Genomic DNA, 12749 nt, shown 5'->3' on the forward strand with positions numbered 1-12749 from the left:
CCGCACCGGCCTTCTCGTCGATAACCGCACCGACCACCTCGACGACCGGCGCCAGATGCATTACGGATGCCTCCGCTCCGTCGATAAAGGCTCCGGCCGCGTGTTCCTTCGGCCTCCTGGAAGTCGTCTGCTGTCGCGGTTTATTAAAGTCGGTTTATTGAAGGTCTTCACAGGCAGACACAAAATGCTGGAGAAACTCAGCGGGTGAGGCAGCATCTGTGGAGAGAAGGAATTGGCGACGTTTCAGATTGAAACATCGCCTTAAGACTGAAGGCCTTAACAGTGTGCACTGACAAGGACTCTGATTAGCATATTTATTACTATTTCTCTTGGAATCCCTAGTGACGTCTCGCGGAATCCTAGCATTCTGGGGAACCCCGGTTGAGAAACGCTGACCTAGAGAAAGCATTAAAGTTAAGTGCACAAGTAGTGCTCCTTACGTTGGGTAGTGTTGATGAGAGAGGGTGTGTGGCAGATTGTGCGAACATCAGTTTACACTCTGAAGAGTCATTTGGCAGAATGCCAAAACTAAGTGTTTTGACTTCTGGGTTTTTTGTATAACAGATCTCTAGCCTCTTATATACGAGGATCTCTTTAAAAATGCCATGAGTAGCTAAACTGATGCTGTTCCTCTGGGGATGTCAGTTGTAATTTTAAGAGCTTGAGTAATTCTTGGAAACTCTCAGCCATGACTAACTGACTGGAATGTGACTTCATGACTAAAGCGGCTTTTTCACGGGGCGACTTGACACAAGAGTTAACCAGAGTTTAACATCGTGGGAACCTCGTGCGATAACAGTACGGCATTCGTGGACCACCGTGGACCACCGTAGCGCTAACGGCAGGTAATCGTGTAACTTGGTGACTCGGGAGAAAATTCAAGCAAGTTTGAATTTCTCCAAGAGTGACTTGTACACTTGTGGTTGAGTATTGCAACATTATATGAACGTAGTGGCCAGTGCGTTATCCGTGCGATATCCGTGATAACTCTTGCGGTTACCGTGGGAACTCCTGCGAACGGTGAACCCGGAAGCTGGACAGAGGGGACAGAAGGTGAGTAAAAATTGTCTTCTGTGGGATTGAATTTAAAAAATAAAGATTTGCATCCGCATATGGACATCAACTTATTCATGAGTTATGTTAATGAGATTCCAGAAAATAACTATAATCTTTAAAAGGGACTTTAAAAGGGACTTTACTGAAAGGTCCCGCATTTTTATGGTCCGTGAGAAATTTTTCACATGTACTTCTTTGAGAGATACAGCTCGGAGTCCTCGCCGACTAGCGATCGATGCCTTTCCGAAGCAGGGTCCGGAACGCTACCAATCAATGTTCTCCAGAGACCCGTGTAAGGAGTGAACTGCTGGTTTAAACCGAAGACAGACACAAAACGCTGGAGTAACTCAGCGAGTCAAGCAGAATCTCTGGAGAAAAATAGCTGATGTTTCGGGACGAGACACATCTTCAGACTCAATTCCGATTGGGATGTCTGAAGAAGGGTTCCGATTCGAATCGCCACCTACTCTTTTTCTCCAGAGATATCGAGACCCTTCTGATATGCTGCCTGTCCCGCTGAGCTACATGTTGTGTCTATCTTCGTTTTAATCCAGCATCTGCAGTTCCTTCCTGGCCGAACCCGATTGAAAGATGAGAGGCTGGGCGATAGAGCACTGGGTGTGACAAGGATCAGGCTTCAGTAAGCAAAGTAAAGAGAGGTGGCAACGTTATGGAAATGAAGCGGGTAATCCGAGTGATGGCGAGACGGTATCCTCTAATGTGTCGGAAAGAACTGTATATGTTGGTTTGCACCGATGATAGACACAGTAATACTGGAGACAGACATAAAATACTGGACGGGCAGCATCTGGATAAAAGGAATGGGTGACGTTTCGGGACGAGACTCTGAAGAAGGGTCTCGAACCGAAACGTCACACATTCCTTCTCTCCAGAGATGCTGCCCGTCCTGCTGTGTTACTCCAGCATTTCGTGTCTATCTTCCGTATGCTCTGTGATGGTCATCTCGGAGTCAAGTGGCAACTCTGGTCTGTAGACACGAGGAACTGCAGATGCAGGAATCACGAGCAAAACACAGAGCGTCGGACGAGCCTGACCCTTTGAGTTCCTCCATCACTTTGTGTTGAAGTCAGGTCTGGACATTGCTTGGCTCAGTCTCAGGCGCCGGCTAACTAGGAAGGTCGAGTCAAAGTCCAGCACTAACACTCAAGAAATAACGTTTGCGGCCTGATGTTCCCAATATTTAATTGAAATCATTAATAAAGTAAATAAATAGATACCGGTCTAATCAGTATCTACGGGATTGGACAGGCTAAGTGCAGGAAGAATGTTCCCGATGTTGGGGGAGTCCAGAACCAGGGTCACAGTTTTACAGTCTACCGTGGGAACACTTTAACTCAGTAAAGTAAAGTAAAGTAAAGTAAAGTAGCCTTTATTGTCATATCAGCGCACAGGCAGCAGTTGATTGTTGCTCTATTCAGTTTCCCAGGGGGTCGGGACGGGACTGGAGTTGGGAGGGAAAGGTGGGGGAGTCGAGGGAGAGGAGGGGGAGACAGATGGGGGTGTCTTCATTTACTGGCTGCGGGTGTCTGTCACTGAAACAGGCAGGTGAGATTTCACATCCACCTTGTGTGTGCCTCTCTCTCTCTCTCCCTCCCTCTTACACAGGCTGAGAGACTCTGCCTCTGTGAGTGTACGTCTCTTTCTCCCCTCTCCCACACACAGTAAGACCGAGGTACTGTGCTCAGTCCATCTGTGTCTCCCACATACACAGTAAAACATGTCTCCAAATGAGCCAATTCAACCAAGGGAGGATATTTATAGTGTGTGAAAAAAAAAGTTACATCATTTGTGTCACGTGTAGTTCACGATGTTCATTCAAGATTTAACGCGAAAGCTCGGGAGACGGACAAGTCACTCGCACAAATAACAGAAATGCCGAGTACCGTGGGAACTCTTTATCTACCTCCCGTTATATCGTGCGAGACTCGTGCTGGATCACGACCACTTCACTCTGGTGACATCTTGCGTCAACTCGCCCCGTGAAAAAGCCCCATTAAGGATTACCAAGAGTCACCACAGCAGTACTATTCCAACATCTCTACATATCAGGAAGGGGTGAGGAACCTCAACTCCTCAAGATAAATATCATACTAAAGAAGTTTGGGATTAATTTTTGGTAATATCTTTAATCGTTTGCTAATGCTTACAAAGTGCTCATCAGCAGTCCAGCTGAAGTAATAAGCAACGCTTATGTTAATTTTCAACACATATCCCCTTATTTCCTGTCACAGGAAAATAGGAAAAACAGGAAAATAGTTTGAAGCACCAGGGAATGAACCAAAGTTGATCAAATTTCACAAAAGAGTTAATAACATGAGCTGCCTAGGCTTTTCAAAGCAAATCTTCACTAGAAGTAAGAGTGAAAGTTGCTCTGAAAGTATTCATGGTCAAGGGATTAAAGAAATATTAAGTTATAAATATTTCATTTTTATCCTAAATGGAAGCCAGCTTAAATTCCGTTTTGCTTGACATGTGCCCTCTCATGCTGATGCAAGTGATAATTTAATTGTTCTGTTGTCAGTAAATATGACAATGAAACACTATCATGATATCTATTCAACCCATCTTTCATCCATTTGAAGAGACAGGCCCTTCCACTAGACTCTCCCTGCTTTTCTTTGAGGAATTTCCTTATTTTATATTATTTGTATTTTGTTACAACGGAGAAGAAGGCCTAACATCTCTGCCACCTTTCAGAGCATTCCTATCAATTATTTCTCTGCAACCTATTCTCTCTCACAAGCTTGCTAATTGCTCCCAATTGTTTCTCGTCAAGTCAAGTCAAGTTTATTTGCCACATACACATACGAGATGTGCAGTGAAATGAAAAGTGGCGAAGAGAAAGTATTCTTGCCATCTCTTGCCATCTACCCACAGTGGTGGTGATTCACTGTGGTCAATGAGCTTACTGGCCAACACATCTTGGGAGGAAACTGGAGCACCTCGGAGAAAACTGCTCATGGGGAAACGTGCAAACTCCACACAGACAGCACTGACCTGGGCTCAATCCCAACCTTAGATGCTGTCTATGTGGAGTTTGCGCATTCTCCCCGTGACCACATGGGTTTCCTCTGGGTGTTCCGGTTTCCTCCCACATCCCAAAGACTTGTGGGTTTGTAGGGTAAATGGCCTAAATTGTCCCTAATTTGTAGGGAGTTGATGCAGATGTGGGATAACACGGAAGTAGCACAAATGGGTGATCGATGGTGATCGGCGAAGACTTGGTGGGCTGAAGAGCCTGTTTCCATGCTGTATCTCTAAACTAAAACAAATAAAAGATTCCCAATCGCTCTGCGCCATAAAAGCTGAACAATACTTGTTAACCATGCCAGCTACATCCACATCTCCTGAACAAATGAAAATAATAACACAATACTGTTTTTTAGTAAATCTCCATATAGCATAAGGCATGAAAACAGACAACAGGTAATTCGTCCCTGAAGTAATATTACTTCCTGGAACTCTAGAGAAGTACGTGATTTATGTTCTTTGGAATACCCAGAATTTTGCTTGCATGTTTATAGGTTGTGCCTCAGGCTGTGGAATCTGTGTAACTCTTGACCTTCTGCCGGTATGAAATCGGCAAGTCTGGATATGAACTGTGAGGAATTATACATTAACCAATTATTTGGTTTCTCAAAATGCGGATGTGGTTGTTGATGACTCATTGTATATTTGAATTAATATAGTTTTATTTATCTACTGTATGTTATTTATTTAGTCTTTTTGAATTAATAGTTATTTTCAATGGCTTATGCAAAGAAAACCTGCCCAGTATCTTTGTGTGTCTGAAACCAATTGTATTGATCTCCTCAATCTCCAAACATTACATTAAAAATAACTGGACTCTTTAATAGCCACCGTACGTAATTCCTCCGATGTTTCTCGTTTCTTTCATTCTTCCTGCTAATGTCTCCCATAGGAAACCACATATCAGCGAAAAGAAATGCTCATCAAATTGAGGAAAAATGAACATTAACTGAACAGCAAAGTCATTTCTTTAGCAGCGAGAAAAATTGTTGCCAAAGAGCAAATAAATTAAACATATTTTTAAGATATACTGAAATGTAACAAAAGATTAAAGAGCTGCGAAGCTGTGTAAGAGCTCCAATAAATGACTGATTAGTTGAAATAAGTCACGGATATATGCAGTACATCAACATAGAACGGCACAAGAAAAGGTCCTTCGGCCTACAATGTCTGTGCTGAACATGATGCCAAACCCAACTCTTATCTTCCTGCGCATAATCCATATCCCTCCATTCCCTGCATATTTGAAATACCACTATTGTATCTACATCAACCACCACCCCTGGCAGCGCAATCCATACACTCACCACCACCTGTGTAAAAAAACTTGCCCCGGACATTTTGCTTTAAATGTTTAAAGCCATGTTCTCCAGTTTTGATTTTCCATCCTGAGAAAAAGGTTTGGACTGTTTACCGTATCTATGCCTCTCATCATGTCATATATCAGGTCTTCCCACAACCTCTGGTGTGACAGAGAAAAAAAATCTAAATCTGACCAACCTCTGTCTTGCAGCTAATTCCCTCTAATTCAGGCATTATTCTGGTAAACCTCCTCTGAACCCTTTGCAAAGTGTCCACATCTCTCCTGTAATGGGAAGACCTGAACTGCATGTACTACTCAAAATGCAGCCTTACCAATGTCTTATAAAGATGCATCATGACCTCCTGACTCGTATACTCAATATCCTGAGCTATGAAGACAAGCATAATAGGCCTTCTTTACCACTCTAGATAGGGTAGATGGTCAGAATCTTTTTACTACGGTGGAAATATCAAAGACTAGAGGGCATAGCTTTAAAGTTGGACGGGCAAAGTTTAAAGGACATTTACGGGCTAAGTTTATTACACAGAGGGTGGTGGGTGCCTGGAACATGCTACCAGGAGTGGTGGTGGAGGCAAATATGATAGTGATGTCTAAGAGGCTTTTAGGTAAACACATGGGTCAGCAGGGAATGGAGGGATATGGATCATGAGCAGGATTAGTTTATCTTGGTATCATGTTCGGCTTAGACATGTGGGCCGAAGGGTCCGTTCCTGTGATGTTTTAAATACGATGTGTAATTTGTGCTTTTGTGTGTTTCTGAGTCTCTATGCCTGTGATGCTGTTGCAAGCAAGATTTTCATTGTATCTGTACCTCACCATACTTGTACATATCACTTGACTTGAAACTGTTCCCAATAGAAGAAGGGTCAAGGATCTGAGGTGTGGAATGAATGCAATTGGCAAAAGTGATATGAGGAAACATCTTTTCACACGTGGAATGTTTCTAATCTGGAATGCACTGTCTGAAGTGAGGCAAATTGTGAAGGCAGTTTCAGTTGATGCATTTAAAAACAACCTGTTAAATACTTGAAAACAAGATATCTGCAGGGCTGTGGGGAGAGGGCAGGTGAGAGGGACTTATTGAATTGAATTGAATACCTTTATTGTCATTCAGACCTTACGGTCTGAACGAAATTTCGTGCCTGCAGTCATACATACAATCATACAATAATAAACAACAATAAACACAAATTAACACCACCACAGTGTATCCTCCAAGCACCTCCTCACTGTGGTGGAGGCAAAAATCTTAGGGTTACTGTCTCTTCCCTCCTCTTCTCCCTCTGCGCTGAGGCGATTCCCCACCGGGCGATGGCACAACAGTCCCGCGGCTCACCGAACCCCGCAAACGGGCCGGCTCAAACACCGCGGCCCGGGGTGGTCGAAGCTGCCGTCCTCCAGTCCAGCACACGCAGCCGCTGGCCCGCGGCTGAACCCCGGACTCAGGTCACCGCCTCAGAACGCCGTCCCAGCCACCGGAGCACCGTTCCAGCCCCGAGCCGGATCGCCCTCACGTGAGTACCGTTCTCCCTCGGGCTGGGCCACTCCGACGGGAGTGCCGTTCCACCCTCGGGCTGGGCCACTCCGACGGGAGTGCCGTTCTCCCTCGGGCTGGGCCACTCCGACGGGAGTGCCGTTCCACCCTCGGGCTGGGCCACACCAGCCTTTGAAATGAGCTGGCATGGGTGAAAGATTTCTTTACATGCCGTAGCAATTCTGTGATTGTATGATTCTGTGACAATGGAATTGTATATTCCCACAGTAAATTTTATAAATTCTCATTGTAATAATAAGGAACTGCAGATGTGAGTTTATAACAAAGAAGGACACAAAATGCTTGAGTAATGCTGGAGAAAAGGGGAAGTAGTAGGGATTAACAGGTCCCTTTCAGAATGGCAGGCAGTGACTAGCGGGGCGCTGCAAGGCTCGGTGCTGGGACCGCAGCTATTTACAATATACATTAATGGTTTAGATGAAGGAATTAAAAGTAACATTAGCAAGTTTGCAGATGGCACAAAGCTGGGTGATTGTGAACTGTGAAGAGGATGCTATGAGAATGCAGGGTGACTGACCAGCGGCTGGTGGTCCGTTTCAACAGTGACAGGGTTGCCAAAAATAAAGTCATTGAATTTCCTGCAGGCAAAGACCACAGCTAGCAGTTCCTTCTCAATGTGTGCGTAGCGCTGTTCTGTGTCAGTCATGGTGCGGGAGGCATATGCAATGGGTCTGTGGCCTCTACCATCGTTCTGGAGACAGGCTGCTCCCAGTCCGTATAGGGGGGCGTTGCAAGTTAATGTGACAGGTAGCTTGACATCGAAGTAAGCGAGTGTTGGAGCGCAGGACATCTGTTGCTTAAGAGTGTCAAACGCCCTCGTGCCAGGACCAGTCTGTGTCTTTGTGAGCTAGTTGCCTTAGTGGGGCTGAGAGTTAACTGAAGTTCGGGATGAACTTTCCCAAGTAGTTTACCTTGCCAAGAAACCATTGTAATGCAGTCATGTTCGTGGGCACTGGCAGCTCGTTGATAGCGATGGTTTTCGAGGGGTCTGGTTTGAGACTGTCACTGGTGAATACATGACCCACAAAGTTCACTTTGTTGATCCGGAACCTGCATTTTTGGTGGTTAAACTTGTGGTAGATTGCTCTGGCACGGTCCAGAACCAGCTTTATGTTTACATTGTGGTCCTGGACATTCTGTCAGGCGACTAGGATGCCATCTACATTTATAGCACATGGGTATCCGGCAAATAACCTCACTAACCGAGTTTATTCCAAATGGCATGCGTAAAAATCTGTAGCGTCCGAACGATGTGCCAAACGTGGTCAACATGGAGGATTCATGGTCTAGTGGAATCTGCCAGAATGAGTTCTTTGCATCCAGGACTGAGAACCAACAAGAGGAAGTTGGCCTTCCTAACAAGAGGAGTTGAGTATAGGAGGAGAAAGGTCCTTCTGCAGTTGTACAGGGCCCTGATGAGACCACACCTGGAGTACCGTGTGCAGTTTTGGGCTCCTAATTTGAGGAAGGACATTCTTTCTATTGAGGGAGTGCAGCGTAGGTTCACGAGGTTAATTCCCGGGATGGTGGGACTGTCATATGATGAATGAATGGAGCGGCTGGGCTTGTATTCAATGGAATTTAGAAGGATGAGAGAGAATCTTATAGAAACATATAAAAATATTAAGGGATTGGACACGCTAGATGCAGGAAACATGTTCCCGATGTTGGGGGAGTCCAGAACCAGGAGCAACAGTTTAAGAATAAGGGGTAAGCCATTTAGAACTTAGATGATGAACAACTTTTCACCCAGAGAGTTGTGAATTTGTGATATTCTCTGCCTCAGAAGGCAGTGGAGGCCGATTCACTGGATGTATTCAAAAGAGAGTTAGATGGAGCTCTAGGGGCTAGCGGAATCAAGGGGTATGGGGAGAAGGCTTGTGGATGATCAGCCATGATCACTTTGAATGGCGGTACTGGCTTGAAGGGCCGAATGGCCTACTCCTGCACCTATTGTCTATGTATCTATCTATGTAACGCAATGGGTCAGGCAGCATCGCTGGAGAATGTGGATAGTTGACATTTTGGGTAGGGACCTTCCTTCAGATTGATTCAGGAGAGTGGGAGTGAAAGCTGGCAAAGAAGTAGGGGAGGGCAGAGCATGGCCAGTAATAGATGAACACAGGCAAGTGTCTTTATGTGCTAAGCAGAATGTTGGACAAAGGCCAGGGATGAAAAGACAGATGTGAGCCCAAATACGAAAAAGAGTTGCAAACTGTTACGCTCGGGATAGAAAATTAGCAAATTTGCATTGGAAGGGATGAAGTGGTTCGGGGGAGGGGGAGAAAGTGGTGCAAGGTCACCCAGGGTTCCACGTACAAACAATGAGAGTTGCATGCTTTCAAATAGTGAGACCTTTCCTTGGTTGTGTAGGGGTTTTGCGTTTCCCTTTACTCCACAAAAAGGATTCCCCTAGGTTCTAGACCTCGGAATTATGGTGGGATATGATAAAAAGGGTGAATTGACCAGAGTGTGCCGATGAGAGAAAACAGAAACCAAGATGGACTCAAAGCAAGTCTAAAATTTACAGGCTTTATTAAACAATGAGAAATCGAATCTCACCAACACTACACAATACGTGGCTAAACTTATGCTATAAACTAAGACTATGGACGGAAAACTATCGGGCACATCGTAAAACTTACTTTAACAATTTTACTCCCCTTTCTCAACCTCTATCCTAATTCGGGAAGTTCACCAGGTCACCAGGATACTCACAGCTTAGGTCGATGCAGGCTCACGGGCTGTCCAGCAGAGCAGAAAGAGCAGGAAGAGCAGGAAGAGAGAGAAGAGAGAAAGAGTTCTGGCTTGACTCCTGTTTTATACCTGAGATTCCTTTGAAACCCCCAGGTGGTCCTCTGGATAAAAGGGGTTCTTTTGATGTTTCCCAGTTTCGATCTGGCATGAACAATAGGCTTCCAATGATAAGGGGTTTGCTGATGTCATGATCCCTCAGCCTGATCGTTATCATCCCCGATGGTGATTGTGCTTCTGCTGGCCTGTTTACCACCGTCTGCTGAGGCTTGGTTCCTTCCTTTGTGTATCCAAGAGAATCTCGTTATCTCCGTCTCAGCCTTTCCTGTTCACACCGTTGTGTGATGTCCAAGTCCACAGGCCAGATGGGTTTGAAACTTGAAATTGATTCTTTCTGTGGATTGGGGTTTTTTTTCCCGTTGCATCCAGCTAATCTGTCTTTTTAAAATATCCATGTCCTTATCCAAGTTCTTCCATAATTTTGGAGGATTTGCCCCAATAACTTACAGTTGTCATTTTCACAGGATGTACCTCTGACATCTCTACACTGGGCTCAGATTTTCTTTAAAGTTGCATCAGAATAATTATTCTCAATAATTTCCCAGTCAAACTATCAATCTCTAAACCAGCAACACTGATAACAGATTTGTTACCAACCCGCAGTGTGTCATTATCAACACTTATGTGCAATGACTGTAAGTCATCAAGTTATTATTACTGTTTGCTGTTTGTTGGAAGTTGATGATTGGCTGCCAAATTCCTACTTCTTCTTTGACAATCCCTGGTATCAAGAATGACTTTGGTTTTGTAGCTTGAGGTGGAAGATGAGATCAAGGTAAGAACTGTTGACCATTCCAAGATTGGGGCAGGTCTCTTCACATGTGGTTGATAGCTTGTTAGGTGATGGCCTCCCTCCACTTCCTATCCAGAACTTTTGTGTGTTCCTGTTGCATGAGCTCCAGGTTCTCAGTACCAAGTTAAAAGCGGCTTTGAATGATCATGTGCTAGCGGGTTCCAGGAATCAGTGGAGATGTTACATTTTTCAGACAGCACTATGTCTATCCGCCTGATGATCTCTCAATGTGATAGAAATCGATGTTGAATATCTTTTTCGGAAGTCTGTATTGAATAAGCATGGCTTGCCTAATATTATGGACTGAGAATAGCTAGGACCTCGATACTGGGAAGTTGCTGTTTTTTTGTGGAATAGTTTCGTTACCATGTCAGGATATAATGAAGGGCTTGATAGAGTGGATGTGCAGAGGATGTTGCCAGTAGAGGGATGGTCTTGGACCAGCGGGCACAGCCTCAGAATTAAAGGATGTACCTTTAGAATGGAGATGAGGAGGATTTATTTTTTTTAGCCAGAAGATGGTGAATCTTTGGTATTCATTGCCACAGATGGTAGTAGAGGCCTAGTCATTGGGTATTTTAAAGCAGACATTGATAGTTTCTTGATTAATAAGGGTATCAAAGGTTACTAGGAGAAGGCAGGAGAATGGGGTTGAGAAGGAAAAATAGATCAACCATGATGGAATGCCGGAGCAGATTCGATGGTCCGGATGGACTAATTCAGCTCTATTTCTTATGAACTTATGAAACTTTGAAATGTTTTACAGTGGAGCACAGAGCTAGTTTCACTTTGAAGGAAGTGCAATAGATACCCTTGACTCATCAGAAATCCAAGGTTTGATTTTGGGTGAACCTTAGACCTTGAAGGATCTACTAAAATGTTTAGTATTTCAAGTCTCAATTGACTTAAATAAAATGCCAGTCTGAAATTAGGCCCGTCTGCCTGACCTGCTGAGTGTCTGCAGCATTTCTGTTTTTATTTTATGTTCCGGGCATCTGCAGTTTTTTGATTTTCAGTGCAAGTTATACAATTGATTTCTGGAACATTAGATTATTATGTAAGGTCCCATGGAAAAATATACTTCAAGAAATATCCAAAGTGATTAAAAATGTCATATTTGTTTTAAAACTTTAAGTTGTACACCAGGAAATATATTTCCTCCATTTCAGGAAAATTAGAAAATAATATTCTGCCACATTGTGGCATTGAAGAAACCTAATGTTGATGTTCTGTCTGGTTGACCAAGTGTATCTCATCAAAATCAATCAGATATTGCTGAAGTTGGGTGACTCAAAATAATACCCAGCCGTCATTTTGCTGCAATGCATAATTTCTTAAAAAAGTAATAAATAAATAGATGTTATTACCAAAGATTCAGTATTAGTAACTAATGTAGACAACCAGACACTGTTAATGTGGAGAGTGCCATGTTGATTGGAAACTAGATGATAACATTGGGAAGTTCAAATAACAAGAATGCCAACCAGCATTTGTACTTTTCATTGGTGGAGTTAACCATCATAACATCATTACTTCCAACTACAAGATATTACAGATAAGTGAGGGGAAAGCTATTACAAAATCACATTTTTGTAACCTTCTTCCAGATAAATGTATAACATTGTAGAAGTAATATTAGGGCGCATATACTCATGTATACAAGCCTGACATAGTAACTAACTTTACAATATGTTGCCTGTATCATTTTTAGATTTGTTATAAACTATGCAAACATTTTTGATGCAGTAAATTCCGAAACCAGAGTATTTGTGTTGCTATTACTATACGATGAACATGAATGTTATCTAAGCTGAAGATCAGGAAAATGTTTAAAAACCATAACAAGACATTGAATCAAATAGTTTTATTATTCACATTTGCTGACTTGTAATTCGTGTATGCTATTAATTATAATGGCAAACAGCAATGTTTCAAATACAGTATAGTGCTTAGAAAATACTGTTATTGATATCTGTAAATGCTTAGCATTCTCATTTTATATTCTTCTAACTACTATTTTAGTAGAAGCAATCAGCTTCTGCTACAATATTGAACAAAAAAATGTCCCCAGAAAGTGCAAAAAGTTATTCAATGCTTAAAAAAAAGACATTGGTTCAGAATGAAATGAAAGTACGTTTGCTTTTATATTAAAAAAA

Source organism: Amblyraja radiata, chromosome 9, assembly GCF_010909765.2.
Source record: "Amblyraja radiata isolate CabotCenter1 chromosome 9, sAmbRad1.1.pri, whole genome shotgun sequence".
In the NCBI taxonomy this organism is placed as follows: Eukaryota; Metazoa; Chordata; class Chondrichthyes; order Rajiformes; family Rajidae; genus Amblyraja; species Amblyraja radiata.